The sequence below is a fragment of the Triticum aestivum genome, chromosome 7A (genome assembly GCF_018294505.1).
Source record: "Triticum aestivum cultivar Chinese Spring chromosome 7A, IWGSC CS RefSeq v2.1, whole genome shotgun sequence".
NCBI classification, from domain to species: Eukaryota; Viridiplantae; Streptophyta; class Magnoliopsida; order Poales; family Poaceae; genus Triticum; species Triticum aestivum.
In genome coordinates, this window is record NC_057812.1 from 446181852 (window position 1) to 446195294 (window position 13443).

Consider the following 13443-nt stretch of genomic DNA (forward strand, 5'->3'; position numbering starts at 1 on the left):
AGAAACTCACATAGCGGTAGAACTGGAGGCGTATCAACAAGGACCCAAATGTCCATATTGTCTTGGTCGATGTCAGGATTACCAAGATCCATGGTGACAAGCATACCCTCATCAAAACCATACATCTTGCAAAATGCTTCCCAGTGTTTGCAACCAAAATGGGTTACGCTCCCAAAATTATACAGATTTACTTCAAAGTCCACATCGTGATGAGTCCTTAGGTGAATTTTCTTTGTTTCAGAAATTTCATGGTCTTCAAAATCCATCCTCTCCAAGACATAGCATCTTGCATGGCATGGGATAAGCTATACTCGAATTGTAAAAGATGAAAATTACATGTTGAAATAGTGGAAGTCATGCTTAACTATGAAAATAACACTTGTTGCCGTTGTGTACCATTTCAACTTCAAAGGTCTCCTCGAGCTTAATGCTGAAGCGCCGATCATCGTCCAGGCGAGGCATGTCGCACAGACCTCGATCATCGTGGCACCAGTCGCACTCCCCCGAGAGACTTTCGTCATCCGATGATGACATATCCTACGTTCATAATTCAAAACTACATCATCTCTTGCGTTGGGTCCAATAAGATATTCCACAGTGTGGTGAAAACACGCCCTTCGAACTGGTTTGAGCTATTGGTGAATGGAGATGGTCTAAGATGAGTGGTTCCTCTTTCCTGTTTAGCTTTACAATAGAATATTGTTAGTCATGCACACTTGTGCATTTTCAGCCAGGCCCAGTGGAGTTGTCCTAAAAACATTTCTTTCTTTAAGCCTGCTACATCCATCTCAAGTATTTATGGTCAAGGGTTAGCAGGGCCATCCAAATAGAATATGTATAACACAAGAGGGAAGTGATTATGAAGGAAGTACAAGCCACTACCGCCGGCCTCATCGTTGTGGGCCATGTTTCGCTCTAAATAGGAAAAAGGTTTGGTTAAAAAGTTGGTTATTGTCAAGGAACAAGATCATGGTCTCATCATTTAGGGTTTGTCGTCACCGAGGCATCCTAAAAGCTAAGCTTTTATCATTTAGGGTTTGTCGACGCCGAGGCACCCTAAAAGCCTAAGCTTTCATCATTTAGGTTCTTATCGACACCGAGGCACCCTAAAAGCCAAGGTTTTATCATTTAGGGTTTGTCGATGCCGAGGCACCCTAAAAGCCTAAGCTTTCATCATTTAGGTTCTTATCGACACCGAGGCACCCTAAAACCTATGGTTTAATGCAGCAAGAATAAAGGGGCAGTTGATCCTACTTAATTAAGTACTAAGATACCCCGGCCCATGCATTAGCCGCAAGTACCCCATATGTCCTATTTTTAGCAAAGTCATGCTAAAATTCACGGAAAATTTCAGCATGACCTTTGCTGAAAATAGGACATATGGAGTACCCGAATTTGCCGGAACGGAAGTTAATCGACATTCCGGCAAACTCAAGGGCCTCTCGGGGTACCTGCAAAATCATTATCCCCGCGTAATGAAGTTGTTAATGGGTCATTTCAGAAGATCACAAGTAGCATCATCACAAGTACAACATCATCACAAGTACAACAGCAGCAGCAGTGAACACAGGCATAACAGCAGCTGCAGCAGGTTTATTCTTCTTCTTCACAAACATTCATTGGTGTGGGTGACTCTATCTGCCCTCTAATGACTCACTCAACTTAACAGGACAACCCACAAGCATTGTTTTGATTCCAACAGCTGCTGTAAAATACATCTAGCAAAGGTGCTCTAAAATCAGAAATAGTATCCCCCAAATCTATAGCTCAATTCTGAAAATACATGGTCTTCTAGTTACAATACTACCCCTCAACAGTTAAGATCCCAGGTGAGTAACACACTTTGGTCTTCTAGTTACAAAACAAAACTGACATAATTCTAGATGCCATAATCAGATCAAAATTTCAAACCACACACTTACTTTCAACTATAAACAAAACTGACTTGCTGTTAATGAACAGTGGCTAAAGATATATAAAACTCCATTGCAAATGTGCCATGTCAATAAAACAACTCATGGAAGTAACTACTAGTAGCATGTCATTATCATGGCAGTCCACTATATATTTTTATGACAAAATACATCATTATCAGGGCACATTATGGCCATTTTCTTACATGATGCTAACTTTACCTAACTGAATTTTTTGACAGTAGGGCACATTATGGCCATTAGAAGGTTATCCACCTTTGTGAAATTCTGAAGATGCCAAACTACAGTCACCTCAAATCTGCTTGCACTTACTTTGGCAAGACCAAACTAAGACCGCTCGAGGATCCATCTATAGAAAAAGACAGCATCCATCTAAGCAGTTTCGATGATCAAAGCTTTTGTTGCACCAACTATAGCCGATCAATACTCCGAAGCCATAACAAAAAGAGTAAATTGAACATTGCCTAGTGGGCTGCACAAACACTACAAATTCTTCTCTTGCAAACCCCCAACCCTAGCTACTTAATTCTCCAACCCCCTTTCCTTGTCCAAAATTCTCCAACCCCCAACCCTAGAACACATCAGAAGGAAATCAAGAGTGGGAAGAGGGGGAAGCGGCTCGGGTGCTCACTAGGGAGGTCAAGGGAGACTCGGGGTAGCCGGAGCTAGTCGAGGCGTCGAGCGGTGGCGATGGTGGCCGAGGCGGAGGAAATCGGCGGGCGTCGAAGGGATGGCTCGAGGGCGTCCGAGCTCGTCCGGGTCCTCGTAGTCGAAGAGGAAGACGGCGGCAGTCCTCCTAGGTAGGACGCGCGGTGTTGGACGATGAGCACGAGGTTGACGCAGGCGGGGCCATGGGGGGAGGGGGCGCTTGGGTGGGAGGACGTCGAGGGCGCGGACAGATGGGGGACGGCGAGGGAGGCGGCGCTTAGCTCGGGGAGGGGGCGTTGGGGGCGGTGGTGGTCGGGTGCGGCGGGGGCAGCCAGCACGGCCAGGGACGGCGAGCACGGGGGCGGTGGTGGTCGGGCGCGAGTGAGATGAGGCAGGGGAGGGATTAGAGGGAAATGTGAGAGATTGGGGATTTTAGTGTGGGGGGAGGCTTAGCAATGGCGCACCACCTAGCGGTGCGCCATTAGAATGTTTTTTTAGATAGCAATGGTGCACTACACGAGCGGTGTGCCATTAGTATGTTTATTATTATTATTATTTGTTGCTATCTTTAATATATTTTTTATAAAAACAGTAATAATAGTTTAATAAAAACAGTAATAATTTTTTTATGAATATTAAAAAATATTATCAAATTTGTTATTTGAAAATATCATCAAATGGGGGTGCTCGGCGGCGGTGGAGCGGGGGAGGGTGCAGGGGGTGCTCGGTGGCGGTGGGTCGTCAGCGGCGGCGGAGCGGGGGAGGGTGCGGGGGGTGCTCGGCGGTGGTGGAGCGGGCCGGGGAGGGTGCGGTGGGTCGGCGGCGACGGTGGAGCGGGGGAGGGTGCGGTGGGTCGTCGGTGGCGATGGAGCTAGCGGGGGAGGGTGCGGGGGGATCGAGATCGAGATGGAGGGGGATAGAGATCAAATTTGAAAAAATATTCATGAATACAAAAAGTGCCCATGAAATTTAAAAATATTCATTAGTTCAAAAAGTGCCCATGTAATACAATCGAGAAATGAAGACTACGATTTAAATACAATCGATCTTAGCTAGCTATCTGTCCCAGGTTACTAATGGCGCACCAGAGACAAACGCGCCATTAGTAACCCTTGTTACTAATGGCGCACCAGCTTGAGCTGCGCCATTAGTAGTTTTGCAAAAAAATAGTAGTGGCGCACTGGGTTGGAGGTGCGCCATTACTAGTTAAACTAATAATGGCGCACTCTTCCCTGGTGCGCCATTAGAATTTTTGGAAAAAAATTTGTTACTAATGGCGCACCGTGGTCTGGTGCGCCATTAATGTCTACCACACTAATGGCGCACCGACTCATGGTGCGCCATTACTATATAGTAGTGGCGCACCACATGTCTGGTGCGCCATTAGTGGCCATATCATCTATAGCCCTTTTCCTAGTAGTGAGTATTCTACGATGGGTGAACAAATTACTGTTGAGCAATTGACAGAATTGAGCATACTTATGAGAATGTCTAGGCATGATCATGTATATAGGCATCATGTCCGAGACAAGTAGACCGACTCCTGCCTGCATCTACTACTATTACTCCACTCATCGACCGCTATCCAGCATGCATCTAGAATATTAAGTTAATGAAAACAGAGTAATGCCTTAAGCAAGATGACATGATGTAGAGGGACAAACTCATGCAATATGATGAAAACCCCATCTTGTTATCCTCGATGGCAACAATACAATACAATACGTGCCTTGTTGCCCCTACTGTCACTGGGAAAGGACACCACAAGATTGAACCCAAAGCTAAGCACTTCTCCCATTGCAAGAAAGAACAATCTAGTAAGCCAAACCAAACTGATAATTCGAAGAGACTTGCAAAGATAACCAATCATACATAAAAGAATTCAGAGAAGATTCAAATATTGTTCATAGATAGGCTTGATCATAAACCCACAATTCATCAATCTCAATAGACACACCACAAAAAGAAGATTACATCGAATAGATCTCCACAAGAGAGGGGGAGAACATTGTATTGAGATCCAAAAAGAGAGAAGAAGCCATCTAGCTAATAACTATGGACCCGTAGGTCTGAGGTGAACTACTCACACTTCATCGGAGGGGATATGGTGATCATGTAGAAGCCCTCCGTGATTGATGCCCCAAACAGCGGAGCTCCGAAACAGGCCCCAAGATGGGATCTCATGGATACAGAAAGTTACGGCGGTGGAATTAGGGTTTTGGCTCCGTATCTGATCGTTTGGGGGTACGTAGGTATATATAGGAGGAAGAAGTACGTCGGTGGAGCAACAGGGGGCCCACGAGGGTGGAGGGCGCGCTTGGGGGGGTGGGGGGGGGGGGGTAGGCATGCCCCCCTTCCTCGTGGCCTCCTCTCTTGTTTCTTGACATAGGGTCCAAGTCTCCCGGGTCTTGTTCGTTGAGAAAATCACGTTCCCGAAGGTTTTATTCCGTTTGGACTCCGTTTGATATTCCTTTTCTGCGAACCCCTAAAATAGGCAAAAAAACAACAATTCTGGGTTGGGCCTCCGGTTAGTAGGTTAGTCCCAAAAATAATATAAAAGTGGATAGTAAAGCCCAATAATGTCCAAAATAGTAGATAATATAGCATGGAGCAATCAAAAATTATAGATACGTTGGAGACGTATCAAGCATCCCCAAGCTTAATTCCTGCTCGTCCTCGAGTAGGTAAATGATAAAAATAGAATTTTTGATGCGGAGTGCTACTTGGCATAATTTTAATGTAATTTTAATTGTGGTATGAATATTCAGATCTGAAAGATTCAAGACAAAAGTTCATATTGACATAAAAATAATAATACTTCGAGCATACTAACTAAGCAATTATGTCTTCTCAAAATAATATGGCCAAAGAAAGTTCATCCCTACAAAATCATATAGTTTAGTCATGCTCCATTTTCATTACACAAGAATGCTCTCATTATGCACAACCCCGATGACAAGCCAAGCAATTGTTTCATACCTTGGCAATCTCAAACGTATAAACTTTCACACAATATATGAGCGCGAGCCATGGACATAGCACTATGGGTGGAATAGAATATGATGATGGGGGTTATGTGGAGAAGACAAAAAAGGAGATAGTCTCACATCAACGAGGCTAATCAACGGGCTATGGAGATGCCCATCAATTGATGTTAATGCAAGGAGTAGGGATTGCCATGCAATGGATGCACTAGAGCTATAAATGTATGAAAGCTCAACAAAAGAAACTAAGTGGGTGTGCATCCAACTTGCTTGCTCATGAATACCTAGGGCACTTGAGGAGGCCCATTGTTGGAATATACAAGCCAAGTTCTATAATGAAAATTTCCCACTAGTGTATGGAAGTGACAAAAGAAAAGACTCTCTATCATGAAGATCATGGTGCTACTTTGAAGCACAAGTGTGACAAAGGATAGTAACATTGTCCCTTCTCTCTTTTTCTCTCATTTTTTAATTTACTCACTTGGGACAATGCTCTAGAAAATGATGATCATCACACTTCTATTTATTTACAACTCAATGATTACAACTCGATGCTAGAACAAAAGATGACTCTATATGAATGCCTCTGGTGGTGTACTGGGATATGCAATGAATCAAGAGTGACATGTATGAAAGAATTGTGAATGATGGCTTTGCCACAAATACTATGTCAACTACATGATCATGCTAAGCAATATGACAATGATGAATGTGTCATGATAAACGGAATGGTGGAAAGTTGCATGGCAATACATCTCGGAATGGCTATGGAAATGCCATAATAGGTAGGTATGGTGGCTGTTTTGAATAAGATATAAGGAGGTTATGTGTTAAAGAGCGTATCATATCACGGGGTTTGGATGCACCGGCGAAGTTTGCACCAACTCTCAATGTGAGAAAGGGCAATGCACGATATCGAAGAGGCTAGCAATGATGGAAGGGTGAGAGTGCGTATAATCCATGGACTCAACATTAGTCATAAAGAACTCACATACTTATTGCAAAAATCTACAAGTCATCAAAAACCTCGGCACTACGCGCATGCTCCTAGGGGGATAGATTGGTAGGAAAAGACCATCGCTCGTCCCCGACCGCCACTCATAAGGAAGACAATCAAAAAACACCTCATGTTTCAAATTTGTTACATAACATTTACCATACGTGCATGCTACGGGACATGCAAACTTCAACACAAGCACTTCTCAAATTCACAACTACTCAACTAGCACGACTTTGATATTATTACCTCCATATCTCAAAACAATCATCAGGCATCAAACATCTCTTAGTATTCAAAACACTCCTAGGAATTTTTTTACTAATCTTGAATACCTAGCATATGAGGATTATTTAAGCAAATTACCATGCTATTTAAGACTCTCAAAATAATCTAGGTGAACCATGAGAGATCAATAGTTTCTATAAAACAAATCCACCACCATGCTCTAAAAGATATAAGTGAAGTACTAGAGCCAAACTATATAACTCAAATGGTATAAGTGAAGCACATAGAGTATTCTAACAAATTCCAAATCATGTATGGCTCTCTCAAAAGGTGTGTACATCAAGGATGATTGTGGTAAACTAACAAATAAAGACTCAAATAATAAAGGACACTCCAAGCAAAACACATATCATGTGGTGAATAAAAATATAGCTCCAAGTAAAGTTACCGATAGGAGTAGACGAAAAGAGGGGATGCCTTCCGGGGCATCCCCAAGCTTTGGCTTTTAGGTGTCCTTAGATTATCTTGGGGGTGCCACCGGCATCCCCAAGCTTAAGCTCTTGCCACTCCTTGTTCCATAATCCATCAAATCTTTACCCAAAACTTGAAAACTTCACAACACAAAACTTAAAGTAGAAAATCTCGTGAGCTCCATTAGCGAAAGAAAACAAAAGACCACTTCAAGGTACTGTAATGAACTCATTCTTTATTTATATTGGTGTTAACCCTACTGCATTCCAACTTCTCTATGGTTTATAAACCATTTTACTAGCCATAGATTCATCAAAATAAGCAAACAACACACGAAAAACAGAATCTGTCAAAAACAGAACAGTCTGTAGTAATCTGTAGTAAAATAAAAGCAAAGTAAAAAGTAAAGTAAATAACTAAGTATTGGAAGATTAATATGAAGAAGATAGACCCGAGGACCATAGGTTTCACTAGTGTCTTCTCTCAAGAGCATAAGTATTCTACGGTGGGTGAACGAATTACTGTTGAGCAATTGACAGAATTGAGCATAGTTATGAGAATATCTAGGCATGATCATGTATATAGGCATCACGTCCGAGAAAAGTAGACCGACTCCTGCCTGCATCTACTACTATTACTCCACTCATCGACGTTATCCAACATGCATCTAGAGTATTAAGTTAATGAAAACAGAGTAACGCCTTAAGCAAGATGACATGATGTAGAGGGATAAACTCATGCAATATGATGAAAACCCCATCTTGTTATCCTCGATGGCAACAATACAATACGTGCCTTGCTGCCCCTACTGTCACTGGGAAAGGACACCGCAAGATTGAACCCAAAGCTAAGCACTTCTCCCATTGCAAGAAAGATCAATCTAGTAGGCCAAACCAAACTGATAATTCGAAGAGACTTGCAAAGATAACCAATCATACATAAAAGAATTCAGAGAAGATTCAAATATTGTTCATAGATAGACTTGATCATAAACCCACAATTCATCAATCTCAACAAATACACCGCAAAAAGAAGATTACATCGAATAGAACTCCACAAGAGAGGGGGAGAACATTGTATTGAGATCCTAAAAGAGAGAAGAATCCATCTAGCTAATAACTATGGACCCGTAGGTCTGAGGTGAACTACTCACACTTCATCGGAGGGGCTATGGTGATGATGTAGAAGCCCTCCGTGATCGATGCCCCGTCCGGCGGAGCTCCAGAACAGGCCCCAAGATGGGATCTCGTGGATACAGAAAGTTACGATGGTGGAATTAGGGTTTTGGCTCCGTATCTGATCGTTTGGGGGTATGTAGGTATATATAGGAGGAAGAAGTACGTCGCTGGAGCAACAGGGGGCCCACGAGGGTGGAGGGCGCGCCTGGGGGTGAGGTGCGCCCCCTACCTCGTGGCCTCCTCTCTTGTTTCTTGACGTAGGGTACAAGTCTCCTGGGTCTTGTTTGTTGAGAAAATCACGTTCCCGAAGGTTTCATTCTGTTTGGACTCCGTTTGATATTCCTTTTCTTCGAAACCCTAAAATAGGAAAAAATAACAATTCTGGGCTGGGCCTCCGGTTAGTAGGTTAGTCCCAAAAATAATGTAAAAGTGGATAACAAAGCCCAATAATGTCCAAAACAGTAGATAATATAGCATGGAGCAATCAAAAATTATAGATACGTTGGAGACATATCGGTCCCGAACTGTGCGTCTAGGATCGATGGTAATAGGAGACGGGGGACACGATGTTTACCCAGGTTTGGGCCCTCTCTAGGGAGGTAATACCCTACATCCTGCTTGATTGATCTTGATGAATTTGAGTGTTACAAGAGTTGATCTACCACGAGATTGTAATGGCTAAACCCTAGAAGCCTAACCTGTATGACTATGGTAATGAGTATATCCTTTCCAGACTAACCCCTCCGGTTTATATAGACACCGCGGGGGATTTAGGGTTACATAGAGTCGGTTACATAAGAAGGAATCTTCATAGTCAGTCGCCAAGCTTGCCTTCCACGCCAAGGAGAGTCCAATCCGGACAAAGGTACAATCTTCGGCCTTCATGTCTTCTCAGCCCATCAGTCCGGCCCATGGATAACAGGCCGGACGCCCGAGGACCCCTTAGTCCAGGACTCCCTCACCCAAGGCACCCCAAGATAATATTCAAGAAGTATCAAGCAACTAAGCTTGGGGATGCCCCAAGTGGCATCCCCTCTTTCTTCTAACAACCATCAGTATTTTACATGAAACTATATTTTTATTTGTCACATATTATGAGTTTTTCTTGGAGCGAGTGGTGGAGATGTTGGTTGGGGCAGCATTCGGGTCTCCAGGATGGATGTGCACTGGCTTCGTCTCCCCTGCCGACCGGAAAGCAGATTCCACGGTCTGTTTCTTGGACTTCAAAAGCTCGCTTGGATCTGTCGCCTTCTTGTACTCGTTTAACTTGGCCATCGCCGTCTGTTCATCAGCGATATGGGAGCCCTTATGGAGGCACTCTTCGGCCAACTTCTGATTGCCTGTGATGGTGATCACGCCTTAGGCCCCGTCATCTTGAGTTTAAGATACACGTAACATGGACAGACCATGAAACATGCATAGGCTGGCCTACCCAGGATGGCGTGATAAGCGCTCTTGAAGTCAACCACTATGAAAGTCGGCCGTTCTTTTCAGAAGTTCTTATCTTGTCCAAATAATACGTCGGGAGCTATTTGACCCAGTGACTTGGCCTTATTCCCAGGGATTGACCCAGTGACGTCAGGATGTTCATTGCCGCTAGGGTGTCGGCATAGATGATGTTAAGCCTGCTGCCGCCATCCATTAGGACTTTGCGCAGTCGGACTCCTCCCACGACTGGGTCTACTACTAGAGCCTGCCACCCGGGGGTCTGTATGTGAGCCAGATGGTCCGACTGGTCAAATGTGACCGGTGTCCTGGCCCAGACGAGATATTTGGTGACAGTCGGAACTTCCATGTTGACCTCTCGATTGATCACCTTGAGGTGGCTCTTTCTCTCAACATCAGCAAAAATCATGAGGACGTTCTCAATGTTGGGGTACTTGGAAGTACCATTGCCTCCGTATTCATCGTCTTCATCTCTTTCTTCAGAATCTTGTCGCATCTCTCACTTCAGGAGCCGACATTCCCGAGTGGTGTGTTTGGGTAAGATCAAGTTACCCTCCTCATCTTTCTTCGTGTGGATTTGGCAAGGTTGGTCGAGGATGTCGCTCTTCATGGTGACCTGCTTCTTCCCTTTCCAATCCTTCTTCTGCTTTTGGGAGTTCTTTTTGCCTTGGCCGGCCAGAGCCGCGGCCTCAGCATTCCCCCCAGTATCTTCTTTCGGCTTGTGCTTCTTGCCCTTGTTTTCCGACTGATGAGCATCACCTGCTCTGCTCTTGTCGCTTCTTAGTCGGTCTTCCTCTTCACCATTGGCCTGCCAATTGGCTATCTCCATAGCCCGATTGAGAGTCGGGGTCTCGGTTCAGCTGAACTTCATGTTCAGCTCCCGGTTCCTGTCTTCGGCCTTGAAGGCGCAGATAGCCTGTTGTTTGGTGACATTCTCCACTGTGTTGTGCAGAGTGGTCCACCGCTGGATGTACTCTTGGAGAGTTTCATTTTACTTTTGCACATAGTGTTGTAACTCGGTCAAACCTCCTGCTCTCTTGTATGTGCCTTCAAAGGTCTTGACGAACACCTTCGCCAGGTCATCCCAGCAAAAGATACTACTCGGTGGGAGTTGTGTCAACCAAGCCCGAGCAGAGCCTTCCAACATCAGCGGCAAATGCTTCATGGCTACGTGATACACCCCCATCGTATCTATAATTTTTTATTGTTCCATGCCAATATTCTACAACTTTTACATACTTTTGGCAACAATTTATATGATTTTCTTGGACTAACATATTGATCTAGTGCCTAGTGCTAGTTCTTATTTGTTGCATGTTTTTTGTTTTGCAGAAAATCCAAATCAAACAGAGTCTAGACGCGATAAAAACTTCCGAAGATTTTTTTTGGAATATATGTGAATTTTGGGAAGTGGAATCAACGCGAGACGATGCCCGAGGCGGCGGCAAGGCGGGGGGCATGCCCCAGGGGGTAGGGTGCGCCCTGGGCCCTTGTAGCCACCCTGTAAGGCGGTTGGTGCTCTTCTTTGGCACCAAGAAAGCTAATATCTGGATAAAAATTGTGTTAAATTTCATCCCAATTGGATTTATGGATCTCCGGGAATTTAAGAAATGGTGAAAGGCCAGATTCTGAGAACACAGAAACAGAAGGAAACACACAGAGAGAGGGATCCAATCTAGGAGAGGCTCCCACCCCTCCGCCACCATGGAGGCCATGGACCAAAGGGGAAACCCTTCTCCCATCTAGGGGGAAGATCATGGAATAAGAAGAAGGAGGGGGGTTCTCTCGCCCTCTCTCCCGGTGGCGTCGGAATGCCTCCGGGGCAACATCGTGCGACGACGATCTACACCAACACCTCCGTCATCTTCCCCAACATCTTTATCACCTTCCTCCATCTATATTCAGCGGTCCACTCTCCCGCAACCCGTTGTACCCTCTACTTGAACATGGTGCTTTATGCTTCATATTATTATCGAATGATGTGTTGCTAACCTATGATGCTTGAGTAGTTTTTGTTATCCTATCGGTGATTGGTGAATTACTAAGATTGGTTTAATTTTCTTGTGGTTATGTTGCTGTCCTTTGGTGCCCATCATATGAGCGTGTGTGTGGATCACACCATAGGGTTAGTTGTATGTTGATAGGACTATGTATTGGAGGGCAAGGGTGATAGCAGCTTCAGCCTATCATAGGAATTGATGCATACGGGATTGAAGGGGGACTAATATGTCTTAATGCTATGGTTGGGTTTTACCTTAATGAACATTAGTAGTTGCATATGCTTGCTAATAATTCCAATCATAAGTGCATAGAATTCCAAGTAAGCGATGACATGCTAGCAGTGGCCTCTCCCACATGAAACTTGATATCGGTCTAGTAACATAGTCAATTGCTTAGGGACAATTCCGCAACTCCTACCACCACTTTTCCACACTCGTTAAACTAACATAATTGTTTCTTTATCTAAACAGCCCCTAGTTTTATTTACGTGCTCTTTATTATCTTGCAAACCTATCCTATGACACCTACAAAGTATTTCTAGTTTCATACTTGTTCTAGGTAAAGTGAACGTTAAGCGTGCGTAGAGTTGTATTGGTGGTCGATAGAACTTGAGGGAATATTTGTTCTACCTTTAGCTCCACATTGGGTTCGACACTCTTACTTATCGAAAGAGGCTACAACTGATCCCCTATACTTGTGGGTTATCAAGACCTTTTTCTGGCGCTGTTGCCGGGGAGCAATAGCGTGGGGTGAATATTCTCGTGTGTGCTTGTTTGCTTTATCAATAAGTAGATTTTATTTGCTGTCCTAAGTTGTTCTCTATCTTTAGTTATGGATATGGAACATGAAATACCAAAAAATGTAGGTTTACTTGCTACTCATGGAGATGGGAAACTTCCTAAAACCCTCGATGCTCATTATGTGAAATATACTATGCACTACTTTAATAATTCTGAGAAAACCCCATTCAATTATATAATGCGAGACATGTTGGATCAACGTGAATACCTTAGGGATTATCGCTTGACTCAAAAAGGGAAACTATTATGGAATCAAATTCATAAGTATCATTGGTATGCTCAGAATTTATGCTTGAGATATGATTATACTTGTTGCTCTAGGATGAAGGCTCCACACCTTCCCTTTTCATGTAAATTTAATGATAATGAAACCTTGGCTTCTTATGCTAATGGTATATATGATTACTTTAATGTGGAAACAATAGAAGAATTCGTTGCTTTTAAGGGTGCTTATGCAATTGAATCTTTGTTTGAAAAGTATGAAGCTTTTGATGATGATGTTTATAGGCCTGAAAATTTTGCTATACTTAAATATTGCTATGAGAATTATGAACATAATGCCGATATTGATGCGTTTATTGAGAAAGTCTCTGCTGTCCAAGAAGAGACTAATATTTTGCAGGAAACTATGGAAGAAGAAATCGATGACACTATGAGCTCATTCGATGAAAAAGATGACGATGAGAGCGAAGAAAAAAAGGAGGAAGAACAGATTAGCTACCCGTGCCCACCTTCTAATGAGAGTAACTCTTCAAC